Source organism: Euprymna scolopes, chromosome 11 (assembly GCF_053919585.1).
Source record: "Euprymna scolopes isolate OS-2025 chromosome 11, ASM5391958v1, whole genome shotgun sequence".
Classification (NCBI taxonomy): domain Eukaryota; kingdom Metazoa; phylum Mollusca; class Cephalopoda; order Sepiida; family Sepiolidae; genus Euprymna; species Euprymna scolopes.
Window position 1 is genome coordinate 494,637 of NC_136492.1, and position 17,740 is coordinate 512,376.

General features: G+C 31.7%; 2 long non-coding RNA genes across 2 annotated transcripts in view; one reads left to right on the plus strand and one right to left on the minus strand.

The window, feature by feature from the left end:
* Nucleotides 1-6,202, minus strand: part of LOC145287712 (uncharacterized) — a 116,012-nt gene extending 109,810 nt beyond the window's left edge. The window contains exon 1 of the long non-coding RNA XR_013869181.1: nucleotides 6,018-6,202. This is a non-coding gene — a long non-coding RNA (uncharacterized LOC145287712). The remainder of the gene's footprint in view (nucleotides 1-6,017) is intronic.
* A 128-nt stretch (nucleotides 6,203-6,330) lies between these two features.
* Nucleotides 6,331-17,017, plus strand: LOC145287715 (uncharacterized). Its single transcript, XR_013869182.1, has 2 exons — nucleotides 6,331-6,466; nucleotides 12,862-17,017. It is a non-coding gene; the product is annotated as an uncharacterized LOC145287715 (long non-coding RNA).
* The last annotated feature ends 723 nt before the right edge of the window (nucleotides 17,018-17,740 follow it).

Consider the following 17,740-nt stretch of genomic DNA (forward strand, 5'->3'; position numbering starts at 1 on the left):
CTTTTACTTATAATCATTTTTCTACTGGACCATTTTTCGTAATTTTGGGTATTTATACTAACTTCGGCATGGTACATAACTATGTAATAGTGCTTTTCTGTGAAATAAACTTTTTCGAAGACAAAGTTGCACCATATATTTTCATAATACTAAAACGGATTCAAACCATTGAAAAACGTTGTATACTATAAAAAATACAAAAAACATTGTATTCTATTTTCTAAGCACAATATCTTTATAATCCTAAAAGAGACCTAAACCATTGAAAAATATTAGGTACCTCCAACTCGCGCCACAGTTTACCCACCCTAACACGATGTAACTGTAATTAATTTATTATTATCATCCTAACTTTTTTTTACTATTTAAAAGAAGAAGCATGAAATAAACCGCTAATATTTTTTATTTACAGCATGCAAAAATAATGAAAATGCGAGACAAAAATCGTGTTTACATTATCGCCGCATTAAAACAATGTTCCTATGTAGTAACGTGTTTTAAGCCGTTGACACACCTATGTTTATAAAATCTAGCAAAAATATAATAATAGTCATATTTACCTGAAATTTTCGATATTTATTCATTACTAGCGGGGGGTACCCGGCGTTGTCCGGGTGTTTAGAGGTGTGTGTGCTCGGAGGGGGGTTAATAAAAAATTTAATACTTTAAAAAATCGAAAAAAAAACACCCAAAAACTAACGTAAGGCAAATGAACGATGTTAAATGTAAAAATGAGAAAAACAAATAAGAAAACGCGAATGTGATGGAAAAAGAAAACAGAAAAACGAACGTTAAAACTGAAAAATAAAAACAAACAAAAAACATGTGAAAAATGGCTTAAATAACCCTGTTTCAATATTAAAATTAAAAAAATCGAAAAAAAAAAGACATCTCACACCACGATTCTAACCCAAAATAACGATTCTAACCCCAAGATAATGAGGCTGCGCTCTAAGCAACTGGGCTAAGACTATGCTGAGTAAATTAGTTCAGTTTTTTTTTTAAATATTTAAACTAAATCATGTTCCACCGTCATTTGCACATGCGTAGAAGTGAACTTGTCATGAGAGGACGGTTTTTGCTGACCCCTCCCTGTAGAAAACTGATGATTTTAGGGTGAAGAAATTAATGTTTTTGGCCAATTTTTCGATATTTGTCGGGTGAAGGTTGGAACTTTAACATGATACAGATCTTGTGAAAATCTGTCACCCATGTCGAAAGTTTTTGCAAGACATACAAACACACATACATACATACAAACATGTATACACACATTTTCGCTTTTATATATATACTAGCGGGGGGTACCCGGCGATGTAAAAACTCCGGGGTGGGGGTGGGGGGGTAAAATAATAATAAAAAAATGTTTTGGTAGGTGAGTATGAGAATCGAACCCATATCCTTGAGTTGGAAATTAATGTGTGAAAAAAAAAACGTGCGACGTTACCATTGGGCCACCGCGACATACAGCGTAGAGGTGTTTGAATTTATTTATCTAACTATAACTATAAAAACAGGCGTGCATAATAAAAGTTAACTTTGCTGCTTCCATTTGACCTAATTAAGAAGGTCAAATAGAAGTCACGCAGCGTAAGCGTCTGTTCCCGGCGCATTGCCGCGAACACGTCCGTTTGAGTTTAGTTTCATTTTATTTATACTAAAAAGCCCAATCAACACACAAGAAGCCAAAATAACAATAATTTTGTAAAAATCGACGTAAATAAATCTATACGCTACACGCTTTCCTAATTCCTAGATATCATGATATAGGACCTATATACACAGTTTTAAGTGATAGTAACGACCCCGGGAGCGCGTGCGAAAGAAACCTTTTGAAGACATACACGAAATGATCACACACATTTTGCCTTTTATATATATAGATTTTTCGATATTTGTCGGGTGAAGGTTGGAACTTTAACATGATACAGATCTTGTGAAAATCTGTCACCCATGTCGAAAGTTTTTGCAAGACATACAAACACACATACATACATACAAACATATATACACACATTTTCGCTTTTATATATATACTAGCGGGGGTACTCGGCGTTTCCCGAGTGTTTGTAGGTGTGTGTATGGGGGAGGGGTAAGTAATAACCCTGAAACGATGTTAAAAAAGTCGGAAAAACCAAACCCAAAACAGAAAAAAAAACAGCGAAAAAAAAACGCTGTGTGTATAGGGGGGGAGTAAACTAAAGAATAAGCGAAGTAAAAAAAATAAAAAAACGTTGCCCGGGTGTTTAAGAAAAAAATAGTTTTGGTTGTGAGGCTGGATTGAACCAAGGAGCCTTGACGCGGAGGTGAAACAAACTCCAACCACTTAACTGTCTAGGCCAAGAGTAAGAGGAATTGATTATAGTGTTAAAATAAGGCTTATAATGCGAGTGAAAGAGGTTTGATTGACAGATAGCCACTAAATGAGGTCATTGCGGGAGCGTTACGAGATGACGTAGCAGTATTTTATTTAATGCGTGACAGTTTTTGAGGTTTGTTTACTTTGTTTCAATGCAGTGCAGTTTTCGCTTCCCCAAGATGATGGTGAAGGGCGGAGGGACCAGCTCCCCAAATGAAAGGGGATATAAGGAGTTTAGCTCCACATTGATCAAAGCTGATTGCTTCTGGACGTTTCCCGGTGCGATTGCCGGGAACAGTGGTGCTTAGCTTTGGATTAGTTTCGCTTTTTATACGAAAAAGCTGAACGAACACAAGACGGGCTGAAATAGCAATAATTTTGTAAAAGTCGATATAAATAAATCTATAAGCTACATGCATTCCCAAATCCTACATATTATTATCTAGGACCTATATACACAGTTGTAAGCGATAGTAACGAACCCGGGACTGTATGCGAGAAAAGCCTTTGCCAGACATACACGAAATTGTCACACACATTTTGCCTTTTATATATATAGATAGACTAGCAGGGGGTACCCGGCGTTACCTGAGTGTTTGGAGGTGTGTGTGCTCGGGCGGAGGTGGAGGTGGGGGTTAATCAAAACATAAGAATAAGCGAAGTAAAAAAAAATAAACTAAAAAAACAAAAAAGAAAGCAGAAAAACGAACGTTAAAACTCCTTTAAAACATCTGAAAAATAAAGCGGGAAGTACCCCGGCGGTGTGTGTGTGTGTGTGGGGGGTAATCAAAACATAAGAATACGCGAAGTAAATATTTTTAAATATTAAATAAAAATTAAATATTATATAAAAATGTTAAAACTTAAAAAAAATCGAAGAAACACAAATAAACTAACATAAGGCGAACGAACGATGTTAAATGTAAAAATCGGAAAAACAAAAACAAAAAGAAAACAGAAAAACGAACGCTAAAACTTCTTTAAAAAATCTGAAAATACTCCCCCCCCAAAAAAAAAACACGGGGAAAATGGCTTAAATAAGCCTGTTTCAATATTAAAATTTAAAAAATCGGTGGGTACACAGCATTGCCCGGGTGTTTTTGGGTGTGTGTGGTCGGTCGGGGGTGTGGGGTGTTAATGAAAACCTAAGAATAAGCAAAGTAAGAAAAAAAACAGAAAAACGAATGTTACTTGAAAAATGGCTTAAATAACCCTGCTTCAATATTAAAATTTAAAAAATCGAAAAAAAAAGAAGACATCTAACACCATGATTCGAACCCAAAACCTTTAAATAATGACCAGCGCTCAAAGCAACTGACCGAAATTACGTCATTTTTTTCAATCTTTAAACTAAATCAGATTACGACGTCATATGACGCATGCATAGAAGCGACATCGTCATGAGAGGACGGTTTTTGATGACCCCCCCCTGTAGAAAACTGATGATTTCAGGGTGAAAAAATTAACGTTTTTGGCCAATTTTTCGATATTTGTCGGGCGAAATATGGGTCTTTTCATATAAGACCAAATTTGTGAATTTTTGTTCTGTCTGTCGAAAGTTTTTAGCAGACATACAAGCACACACACACATACATACATTTTCACTTTTATACATATAGACTAGCAGGGGGTACCCGGCGATGTCCGGGTGTCTTGAGGTAAATCAAAACTCCGGGGTGGGGGTGGGGGTTAAATAATAATAAAAAAATGTTTTGGTAGGTGAGTATGAGAATCGAACCCATATCCTTGAGTTGGAAATTAATGTGTGAAAAAAAAAACCGTGCGACGTTACCATTGGGCCACCGCGACATACAGCGTAGAGGTGTTTGAATTTATTTATTTAACTATGACTATAAAAACAGGTGTGCGTAATAAAAGTTAACTTTGCTGCTTCCATTTGACCTAATTAAGAAGGTCAAATAGAAGTCACGCAGCGTAAGCATCTGTTCCCGTCGCATTGCCGCGAACACGTCTGTTTGAGTTTAGTTTCATTTTATTTATACTAAAAAGCCCAATCAACACACAAGAAGCCAAAATAACAATAATTTTGTAAAAATCGACGTAAATAAGTCTATACGCTACGCGCTTTCCTAATTCCTAGATATTATGATATAGGACCTATATACACAGTTTTAAGCGATAATAACGACCCCGGGAGCGCATGCGAAAGAAACCTTTTGAAGACATACACGAAATGTCACACACATTTTGCCTTTTATATATATAGATTAAATCAGCTTACATATTAAAGTAGGTTTCATTAAATATATTAGAGGATTCTGTTTAGGTGTTCTACCCCGCCCCCCTATATTTCATGTTACGAAAACTCAAAAAAATAAATGTAGGTCGATAAAAATTTCTACATTTTTTTAAGCTGGAAAGATCAAATAAATAAAAAAATAGCTATATATATATATATCTATATATCTCTCTCTCTCTCTCTCTCTCTCTCTCTCTATATATATATATATATATATATATATATATATATATATATATATATATATATATATAATCCCATATTTCTTTTCATTTACCTCAAAGTTGTAAATAAAATTGGACATAAAATCATTAATATTATGTTAAAAAAATGAAGTGAACAATTTTTCTTGATTTTTTTTTCTCGGTAACAATTATTTGAATTACAACAACAAAAAAAACGAATTCTAAAAAATAATTATTTTAAAAAGCTTTAAATGATATTAAAGTCAAATATTACGCGATATGAAGTTTAAACCGATTTTTTTTATATAACAGGTTTCCAATATTAAAAAAAAAATATATTCATATCATATGACTCTTGAGATAATAAAAATTGCAAAAGAAAAATCGACAAAAAAAAAAATTGTTTCGATTTGATTATTTAAACTGACAGAGGGTGAAATTAAAATTTGCGCCTTTTTTTTCAGAAATATACGGAAGCCTGTAATGACAAGCATTTGTAGATACATGTATCAACAGAACAGGTTAAAACTAATTTTATCACCTGTCTAGTTCGTTATTAAAAATCTATTTGCTTTACAAAAGGTAAGTCTTATATTATTTTTTTTTTATACATTTTATTGTTCATGTTTTTATTGCATATTTTATTTATTCAGAAATTTCTGATAAATTTATCGTTTAATGTATAAATTTTGAATTCTTTGCGAGCTTTTTTCTTATATCTTCAAATCATTAACACGGACTAGTTGTTTTTCGTAATATATGAGAAATTACTTTTTTGTGAACTTATGCACTTATTTTACCGTTCTAAAATAATAACGATAGTAAAATAACATTATTTGCAAATAAATTTTATAGTGCTAATGTTCTTCCATAGAAATTACAATAAACACACGAACTGATGACGTCGTGTTTTTTGTTTAGAATGATGACGTAGTACACAACAGTTTGGAGGTACCTAAAAAAAACATTATATTCTAATTTTCGAAAGACAAACACAAAAGCAATTAAGCCCATTCATTGTATTCTAATTTAAAAAAAAATAAATATAAAGAAATCAATAAACATTTGATAAAGTAATATATTTTATAATACAAATATATATTAAAACCATTAAATAAAATATTGCATTCTATTAAAAACAAAAACAAAACATAAACAATAGTTTATTTATTATTTTATGCAAAATTAATAATAATTAACACGAATTACTTACTTTTTTCATAAAATATATGTAAAAAATATAATTACGGACAAAACTTTCACATTTTCTTTCATGAAAATTTGGTTATTTCCTTTACAATATAAACGTTCGGTTACGTCGGGTTTAGTAACCGGATGATTATTTCTTCTACTCGAGGTTTTCATCTGACACTGGTACCAGTGGTCCGGTCCGGATCTAGGGTTGCTTATGCTTCCGTTTATTATTATTTTTTTAAAATTACACAGCACTTAATAAATAAATGAATAAATAAATAAATAAATGAATAAATAAATACCAAACTTGTAATCTGAATAAATGAAACAATTATTTTTAATTTTCTGCGAACTAGCTATTCCGGTTGCCATCTTGAATGTCGACTTCCACGCATCAAATTTGGCCTCATTTTTAGTAAAGAAATCTTATAATCGTTTCTTTGTAGAAAGCAGATTGCCAAACAAAACGTAAGTATTATTTGAATTTAATTGCTTTTTGTTTTGTTTGTTCTTTTTACTACATTGTGTTTCCCTTTTGTTTTGATATAGAAAATCGTCAACATTCCATGTTTAGATACGAACAAAAAAATGGTAATATTATAAAAACTCTCCAATCGGGTAGTTTTTAAAAGTTATTTTTTTAAAAACTTTTTTCTTGCAAGTGTTCTGCAAAGTTTTGGCCTCGTAAACCAACACAAAACCTACATTAAAAAGGCTGTTTTCAAGGGGTTTTCAGGTGTACTGAAAACGAATATGGTACGTACAGGTAAAAATGGCCGAATAAAGATAGAGGGCATAATTTTGAAAGCCGATTCATCATATATTTTTTTCTAGGTTTCCGACTAATTTTTGACTGTATCTGAAAAATTAAAGACTAAAGTTAATTTTCAAAAAAAAAAAAGTTATGAAAAATTTTGCTAAATTTTGATTGCAAAAATTCTTTAAAGATAAATATTTGTTTTTTTGGATCTTTTTCGAAGCTGATTAGTAAAGTAATTCAATATCTTAGTAAGCCTAAAATATTGAATTATATAAAAAGCACACCTTGTTTATACAAAAAAAAAAAGAAAAAAAAAAGAAGCTTAATTAGCTCCCAAAAGTGAAAGATTCTCGTTTTGTTCAGTTGAAACAAAACAAATTTCTCATTACATGGATTATACGGAAGCCCAAAATTTCAGACAGTCAAAGTTAAAGGGAGGTACGGGTGCAGTTTTATTTTCTCTCCCAGGTGTGCATCTGTGCATTCCTATCATGAACGTTTGTCTAACTTTTACTGATTTTATTTTCTATGTTCCTGCTTTTAAATAAAAAAAGTTTTATTTTTCAAGATTATATAAAATTATGTTACGTCAAAAGTTTCACATTCATACAAGGAAGGAAAATATTAGAATCGTACATATAAAAATTGTGCAAAAGCTGTAATTCAAAAACACAAGTAGAAATAATTTTTGCAATTATATTTTGTTTGTGTGAAAATATTTAATAAACAATGTTTAATTCAATGATAATATCTGGTTGAGAAATTAATTTTTCTTTGAGCTATATCGAATTCATTAATACAGACTTTAGGGTCTTTTTTTGTAATGTTTCTGTAAAAATTAAATATTGTTTTAATTGTTACAATTTATGATAATTTATTTTCATAAAAAAAGCAAAAATTAATTAATGTAATTTTTTTTACTACTGAAAACCCATAACTTTATTAAAGGTATTTTATATTTAAACAAAATAATACATTCACACGAAGATTTAAGTAAAACTAATGTGTTCATTATATTCTGTGATCATTATTTGATAAATACTGCAAATTCAATTAAAATTGATTAATTTCCTGATTTTTTTTGTGATTTTGGGAGGGGTCAAAATATTTATACATTTTGAGCATCGGTATTCATTTTGCATGTACCTAGAATATTGCATTTAAAATTGGGTCTGACAACTAGTTTTCACGATATTGAAAAGATACTTTTCTGCAAAAAAGAATGAATAAAAATTTGGTAAAATTTTACTTAGTTTGCACCTTAACATTTTCCTTTAAAATGACGAGTTTTATATTTTTTGCATATGCTGAAAACGAATATCGCATTAAAATTTTTCTACAAAAATATACATTTCCAGATATTAAGAAATGTAATGTTCTATGCTATACATAGTGGGCATTGTTGTATGTGCAAGAGCAGGGCAAAATATGTGCGCTTTCATGCACAACAATGGCCACCACTTTTAAGATAATTACATTGCTTAATATCTGGAAAGCTATTTATTTGTGGAAAATTTAAATACGATATTCGTTTTCAGAATACCCCAAAATATAAAATTCGTCATTTTAAAGGAAAATGTTAAGGTGGAAACCAAGTAAAAATTTACCAAAAATATGAACAAAATCAACAAATGAAAAGGCAAAGTTCAAAATTGCCTGTAAAAACTGGAATAAGTATATAATATACACTGCACATGCATATATACTTGTACGTACAAATCACTCTTCCCCATGCTAAGAATTTCTTCCATGTAACGAGATGGCTGATGTGTTATCTTACTACATGAAATATGCAGAAGAGCATGTTTCCAATATTGTGAAAACTAGTTGCCAGCCCCGAATTTAAATGCGATATTCATTCTCAGTACACCAGACTACCTTTAGAAAACAATTATTGTAAGGTAGATTATGTGTTAGTCTACTAGGCCACAATTACCAAGGATTTTAACATTGAAAACATCTCCAATTTGTTGTTTAGTTATCAATGTACTCTAATCTAAGTTCTAATAACCTAATAATACACAGAAATGAAAGAAAAGAAACTGTTTGGAGCCAGTATTGATTCAGTTAAAATACACCTCTATCCCACTCACACCCAACAATAAATAAATTTTAGTGTTTATGTTGTGTTGTTCATAAAACTAGTCAGATCATTTATTGGGGTTTGTTTGAAATCCGTACATCTAGGCAAACCTCCACAATAAATGTAAACACAAAACAAAGTCTTTTGTACTTTTAAAATAATATGTAACAGGAATGAATGATTTGAAAATAATGTTTATTTTCTAGGGATAACGATTACAGCATGGACGATTTGTGGGGTGTGATTGCAGAATGACAGAGATAATGTGTCCACTTTACTCCTTGTGGTCACTGCTTTTCTGTCAGAACATTCCATCATGCATTGAAATGTCAGGTAGTCCTGCCGACCTATCCTTGGGTATTCTACGTTCCCCTATTTGGAACTTTTTTGACGTCATTCTTGGTGCACCTTGACCTAGGATCACTTCCTTGACCTAGAATCTGAACAATTTTCTTTTGACATCATCTTCACAAGCTTGGACAGCTAACCATCTACAACTTGCAACTTCACCCCCTTCTGTAACATTTATAGAAAAAATTTGAATAAGGAATACTGTGGAAAAAAATAGGTCATGATACTGATATTGACAGCAAAAAACGGCTGGAAGTGCATGGATTAGCAACTTTTTTTGTTGTTTTTCATTAGGGCAATCGTTGGTTTTGTAGGTGAAACTCAGAAAGAATGCCAATATTACCACATTCCTTTTATTGTTAACTTATTCTTTTGCTAATGTACGTTTTTTTTTTTTACTCACCTTCACCTAAAACAAGGCATATCACCACTTGGACGTAAGAGGCTACTAATTGGGACTATGCCTAAGAAAGATAAACAAGATGTAGGTTTATGTTATATTTGTATTGCCGCCTCTCTAGATATGGTTAAAATGAATGGCTAATCTCCAAAATATTAAACCTCTTCCTTCAATTTATCAAAAAAAAGGAGGATTTTGAAGGGCAATACTCAGATGTGAGCAGCAATTGTCGGTGTTGCAAAAAAGAAATGCTCTTTAAACAACCCACCCAACAAGGCCTGGTAACAACAAAGATCCAATTTAATAGCAAAAGAAACAAAGGTTTGATCTTGATAACAAAATTAGGAACAAGAGAATGGCAGGATCTAAATAAATAGGCTGTCATCACCTCCTACCATTCTCCTACCCCTGTTTTCTGATCATGCATTCGTGTGTTTTAAATGAGCCCTTCACCACTGAATTAGTTACTTGCATTTCCTCTACCATTCTTCCACAGCTGAGGACTATACCCTAATTGACTATGTCTTTGAGAGTTTAGATGCAGCACTTTCCTTAGATACTAATGCCTAAATACATGTGTTTGGGATTTTTAATGTCCACCACAATAATAGGTTTGGCTTCTTGACTTCCGCAGATGCAGCAGCATGCTGTACTCAGTTTTTCTATACCTCATTTCCTTACACAGTCACGTTCTTGACTCTCCTCTCAGAACATGAAAATCAGCGAGCTATAATTTAAGACATATTCCTAACTACAGTCCCTGAGGATTGTGTGATAATCCATTCAGAAATGCAGATCACTTTGTGATATTAGTAGACACCACTCTTAATTCACAAGCTTGAGTCAAGGAGTCATTTCTCAAAATGACAAGGCACTGCAAAAAGGCTGATTATGAATCCATCAGAGAACCCATTCGAGATGCTCCATGGATTAATATCATTTTTGTTTTTGCTGAACAGTGTGCAAACTAGATAACAGAATGGTACAAAGCAATCATATGGAAGTAATATAACAAACTCTACTCTCTTAGTTCATTTCAAATTTTGAAGCTGCCATTGCATAAAAGATGCATGTATTCTGCCAATTTGTCTGCGATAAGCCAAGAACAAATTGGCAAAATTATATAGATGCTAGAAATCATTGTAAGAGTGAAATAGCTGCAGCCAAGAAAAAAAACTAGTAAAGTAACCAGAAAATGCATTAAGTTGCAGAAGATAGGAATTCATCATTACTGGAAAATTTATAATAGTGTAGTAAATAAAAAAACAATTTGTGATTCCTCAACTATCCAACAACCAGAAAGTTGCGTACATACAAATTGAGATGACTGAAATACTCACAGTGATGTACCTCCTACTTCACCTAAGACCCCACAAAAAGCTTCCTCCCAAATTTCCCTATGTGAGCAGAAGCCACTCTTGATAATCTCATGTCTGTGATATTATCAAAAATCCTAGACACCACTAAAGCATGTATGCCTGATCTCATCATTGCTATACTAATTGAATGCTCTACAACAAATGCCTTGCTGAATCTTTCTTCCCTGATAATAGGAAAGTTGCTTCTGTGGTACATATGAAGCAGTGAAGATAGAAGAACTCTTGAAGAAAGAAAGGTAGGAAGCATATATTATTCTTCTTATAAAAAATGATACCTTATGTAAATATGAATTTTAATATATACCCATGTTATAACTCTCTGATACAACAAGATTCAGCAGAGTGTCAAATTACTCCAGATATTGTTAGTTTAACCATAAGTTTAAGCACAAACATTTTATTAATTCGATTTAATCATTGTTTAAGTCTTAATTGCAACCTATAAATTATGAGGTGACATCAAATCAGGGCTTTGACCCACATCCTCACATTCCCAGACAACATCTACTCTAATGTTTTTTTTAGTGCATAAATGAAGGCATGTTTTTTGTTTTCATCATCTAATTGTTATTTCCACCATGTTAAGAAGATGCCATCTATTTACTTTTCGTAAATATTTCATTTTGCTCACCATTTTAAATGTAAGAGTAGAATTCTTTGTTAGTAATAAAATGAAAGAAGGAAAACTTTTCTAAAAATGTAGTATTAACCACAAGACAAATTGTTTAAATACCCAGAGTTACTACCCTTGTATTTGACAGCTTACCCTAAACTTTTTTTGTGGTACTATTTTTATTTTTATAGTAAATTGACTTTAGTGTCATGTGTCAATATGTACTAAGCCGACCAAAGTATTCATGTTTTTAAAATTGATTTCGGAGCAGATATATGCGACTAACAAAACACTATCATTACAAAACAAATTGATGATGCGTCAACATTTTTATTTCAAATGGCAAGATATAATAAATTGTTGTGTAAACAACTTTAAAACTAATTAGTATATAAAACTATTCATTAACTCTATTTGAAAATTTATCGACTTAATTATAAAATACTCAAATATTGTCCTTTTAAAAATTGGTGTTTTTTCTCTATAACACCTCTTTAAAATAAACTTGTGGAGCAGATCTATGTGGCTAACAAAACACTATCATTGCAAAACAAACTTATGATGTGCTAACGTTTTTATTTCAAATGGCAAGATATATGGATATTATAAAATTGTTATGACCTTTTCTGAAGATTAAAAGAAATCCATTTGTTACACATAATCAAACAAATGTTGGTTCTATGAAAATAACTTATAAATGTAATGATTAATAATGTGGGCTTTTCAGGTTTTTGACTTTTAAGATTTCTAAGAATGTATTTTTAATAAAGTGATATAAAATTTAAAAAAATATTTATATGTCCATTAAACAGTTCATTCTGAACCCTGATAAAAAACTATATATATGCAAAACATAATTTTGTTGAGTATTTTAAAATGAAGGAAGAAGCTTTTTTTAAAAACATCTATATTTTGTCATTGTTATTCTGACTAAAAAGATTCTGGAAGATTTTTTCTAGTATTTATGATGTAAATGGTATCAATTTTATAATCTTTCTCATAACACTTGAGTATGTGTGATTAGTTAATGTATAAAAGATTTAAATATTAAATTTTAGTTTAGAGTCATGTGCCGATATGTATTAAGTCGACCAAATATTAACATGATAAAAGCAATATTTATGAAGAGTACCGTTCTTTGTGATAAGAGCCAGTTTCACATTAATGAATAAAATTAATGCTAATGTTTTAACGAGGTAAAAAAAATAATATTCTTGTTGATATATAATGTTGCATCATATGTTTTATTTAATAATATTTTTTTTATTTCTTTACAGGGATATAAATTACCACCAATGGAGTTTTTATAGTATATATATATATATATAGTGTGCACACACACGCACTGATGAATAACTTTGTGTAAACAATTTGAAGAAACTAAGTTAAAAATCAACATGGATGAAAATACTTGTGAAGAAATTCACTTATGTAATACTTGTGGGTCAACATTTTCAAATAGTTCTGAATTAAAAACCCACTTACTCACACACACAAGTGAAAAACGTTACACTTGTGAAATTTGCAGCTCAACATTTTTAAAAAACTATTATTTAAAACTCCACCTACGAACACACACTGGAGAAAAACCTTTTGCCTGTCAAGTTTGTGGCTCGGCATTTTCACAAAATAAATATTTAAAACTACATATGCGCAAACACACAGGTGAAAAACCATATAATTGTGAAGTGTGTGGTTCAGCATTTACCAAAAGTTCTGATTTAAAAGTTCATGTGCGAACACATACGGGTGAAAAACCTTATGTCTGCCAAGTTTGTAGCTCAGCATTTTCAAGGAATTCTCAGTTAAAAATCCACATGCATAAACACACTGGTGAAAGCCCTCATGTTTGTCAAGTTTGTGGTTCAACGTTTACAAAAAGTTGTAGTTTAAAAACACATATGCGCATACACACTGGTGAAAGACCTTTTAGTTGTGAAGTGTGTGGTTCTGCATTTACTAAAAATTCTGATTTAAAAGTTCATTTCCGAACACACACTGGTGAAAAACCTTATGCCTGCCAAGTTTGTGGTTCAGCATTTACCAATAGTTCTGACTTAAAAGTTCATACACGTATACACACTGGAGAAAAACCCTTTGCTTGTAAAGTTTGTGGTTCAACATTTACCAGAAGTTCTGATTTAAAACTCCACACCCGTCAAGGCCATTAAAGCAGATATTGAAACAAGAAAACAAGGATTAAAACAACATAAGAGAGCAAGGAAGTTTCTAGAAGAACTTATCCAGGAGTATATAGAAAGGGATGCCTCACTTTAATAACTCATGAATAGGAAACTACAATTTAATTAAGAAAGACTCATTATAGCTGGTTAAGGTCAAGGCTTACTTAAAAATGTTTGTCAAGTTTGTAGCTCAAAATTTACCAGAAGTTCTGATTTACAACTCCACATCTGCCAAGGTCATTAGACCAGACAAGATGAAACTTGACATATTGTCAAACATCTGGGAACATGAACCATCACCAATAGCATCAAACGGAAAAGTTACAGTGTTTTATGGCAAAGACATATAGGTGGGCAGATACATAAGAAACAAAGCCATCAAGCCAGACAAAGTTTCTGGCTCGACATTTACCAGAAGTTCTAATTTAAAACTCCATGTCCGCTGAGGTCCTTAAACATACTAGTGAAAAATCCTCAAGTCTGAATTAAACCCCTAAAACAAAATTATTGCCATAAACCAGCTTGCAATCCCTGATATCTTATATGGTTTTGGTATTATTGACTGACCTCAATGCAATGTCAATATGCTAGATACAAAGATCATCAAACTAATTACCTTATATAAAATAATATACTGAAACCAATGAATGGACAGGCTATACCTATTACAAAATATGGGGGTCTATGTCTCACTGAAATAAACCATAGCTATCGAGCCTCCATAGTAACATTGGGAAGTAATCAAAAGAAAATGGAAATGGTGAGGGACCACCGTGAACTTCTACCCCAACAAACCTCAATCACAAAGCTTGCTGAAAACTTTGTGGTTGTCATACTAGAAAATACTGTCAAGGTATATGATGAGCTAGCAACACAGATTGCAGGAAATAAATACATGAAAATCAAGATAGACACAAGAAAACAAGATTGGAGGAACTTGACACAAAGTATATAGACAGGTATGCTTCACTCCAATGGTTCAAAAGTGGGAGACTTCCATTTGACGAGGATAAACTCATTGGAGCCAGTCAAGATCAGAGCTTACAAATGGATTTAAAAAATTGTTGGTTTACAAGCAAATGGCCAGTGCAGATTTTGCCAATCAGTGATTGAGAGCCCAAGCCACTTAATATCTGGATAGCCAATCTAATTGTCAAATAGTCTTTTACACTGTTTGCCACAACAAAGTATGTAAATACATCCATTGGAAGATCTGTGGAGAGATGCAGCTTGACAAATAAACATCTGGGAAGATGAATCACCACTGATAACATCAAATGGAAAGATCGCAGTGTCCTATGACAAAAACATACAGGCAGGCAGGTGCATAAAAGACAAGGCCATTAAACCAGACATTTTAATATGGAACAAGCCTGAAGAAACTGTTCATTATTAATGTCACTGTGCCAAATGATTATGGCCTTGATAGAGCTGAACATGAAAAATAAAATATCAGGAGCTAAAAATGATTTAAAAACGACATGGTCTCTGAAAGAAATGCACATTATACCGGTTGTGATAGGAGCAACTGGTCTAATAAAAAAACCCTTAATAAATACTTGGAAACAATCCCTGGAAGATCAAGCTGTAATGAAATACAGTTGGCAACCATAAAGGGAACAACATCTATCCTTAAAAGAGCTCTTGGATATAAAACCACAATCTTAATGAAAACAAGTGTTAGCTTTTGAAAATAACTGAATAAATTGAAAAAAGTGAAAAACCTTGTGCTTGTTAAGTGTGTGACTCAGCATTTTCAATAAAATCTCTTAAAAATCCACATGCAGAAATTCACTGAACTCACATTAGCTTTCACGAGGAATAGTGCATCTTCTTCAAGTAATGTTTCCTCAAGTAATAGTACAAAGCTGGATACTCTACCAGACTAGATAAATTATTGTCCTGAAATCCAGTAAGATCAAGAGACCAAAATCAAAGATATTCTACAACATATAAAAATGGTTAATTGGGGAAAGGAAAATTATGTTCTCAATTTCTTTACTAACTCAGTGTTTAAGAAATAAGGAAGGTTAATAGAACATTCGAATATGTATGTATCTCATATATAGTTAAAGTGTTAGCCCCATGTAGTAGGTCCCTTGATTTCTGAGAACTTCAACTGAAGTAAAATAAAACAATAAAGTGACAAAATAAGTTCATGTTTGTGAAGTTTGTTGCTCAGCATTTTCATATAATTATGACTTAAAAATCAACATGCATACCCACACTAGTGGAATGCCTTCTAGACACTATCCTCGAGTGCCTAAGGTCTCTCTGTACAGAAGTTTGTCAGAACAACCTGGCTTGAGGATACTTTCTCCTAATAGTAAACCCGGACCAAATATTAAAAATCACATAGTATTCGCAGCCCAATTAAGATCTCCTTTCTATGGCTAACTCACATTAGCTTTTACAGGAGATGGTGCACCTTCTCCAAGTGATGTTACCTCAAGTAATAGCATGAAGCTGGATACTCCACCAGACTAAATAAATGATTGCCCTGGAATCCAGTAAGACCAAGAGATTAAAACGAAAGATATATTACAACAATGGTTAATTAGGGAGAGGAAAATTATGTTCTCACATTCTTTACTAACTCAGCCTTTGAGAGATAAAGAACTTTAATGAAATATTCGAATATTATGTGTCTCATATAGAGTTCAAGTGTAAACCGCAGCTGTTAACTGTAGTTGTATCAAGATTCTTTATTTGTTTTCATGTATAATGACTTATATTCTCATACAGAAAAATCTTTCTATAGTCTTGTAAGAGGTTAACAGAGAAATCAAAAATATAATCTGCTTAAACTTTATGAAAACGAGATAACCCAACTTAGGTATTACTGTTCAGAAGTATTTTTTGTGAATCAGCAATATTGTTCTTCAACAAATAAATGACGATTATTTACTTCAAATGTAATATTTTATGCTGTCATCATATATAAAATGACCATTATTTTTTTTATTGTTTAACTGTAGATGATGCTTCTATTGATCCTGTATTATGTAAAAGCAGATAAATTTCACCGTGTTTATTTCATTATATCTGATAAAACAAAATATCTTTTAATGAAACTAACAAAAAATCGTAAGGAATTACGTATTTCAAGTCTCCTTCAAGCATAAATTGAAAAATAAATAACTGCTTTAAAAACAATATTCCTCTAAAAACAATATATCTTTTTTTTTAAAATTACATTTGTATGGGAGAACCATCATTTGTGTTGCAATAAATCTGCGTCCCAACTATAGCAACATTTAAGATGTCTTGTTTCATAGTGCAACTTTTACTGTTTTCTTACATTTTCAACTCGCAGTCCATCCAGATGCTTTCATGAACCTCAAAAGTGACTCCCGTCAGTATTGACACTACCATTAACTATCTGTTCTGTTGCTCTCTCAACTGATGGGTGTATATATATATATATATACATATATATATATATATATATATATATATATATATATATATATATAAGCTATTTATTTGTTTGTTAACTGATGTAACATCAATCTTATTGTTATTCTAAGTTAACTTTTGGTTTGGCTAAAACTAAAATTCCTGTCTTCATTATAGAAATACACTGTATAACATTTTATTGTTTTAAATATCTATTTGGCGGAAATATTGTTTATTTTTCTGAAACTAAACTTCAACTGTCGTTGTAAATATTTCTTCTAGTTGTTTTATTTTCCACACATTCATTCTTGCTATTAAAACATTCTCTATTGAATATTTCCTGTTTCATAGAACTGACAATCGTAACCACTTTTGCTTCAATTAATTCAGCCGGTGTTTTCTGAAATACCAATAACATCTCTAACACTAACATCTCAAAATGACATTCACTAATGATTTGTGTTCATTAATATGACTAGTAGGCAAATATATCTAGTAAGCTTTAAACTTTACTAATAATTTTCAAAATAAATGCAGATGTTTTAATTCCTCAAGAACTAAAACATTCAAATTG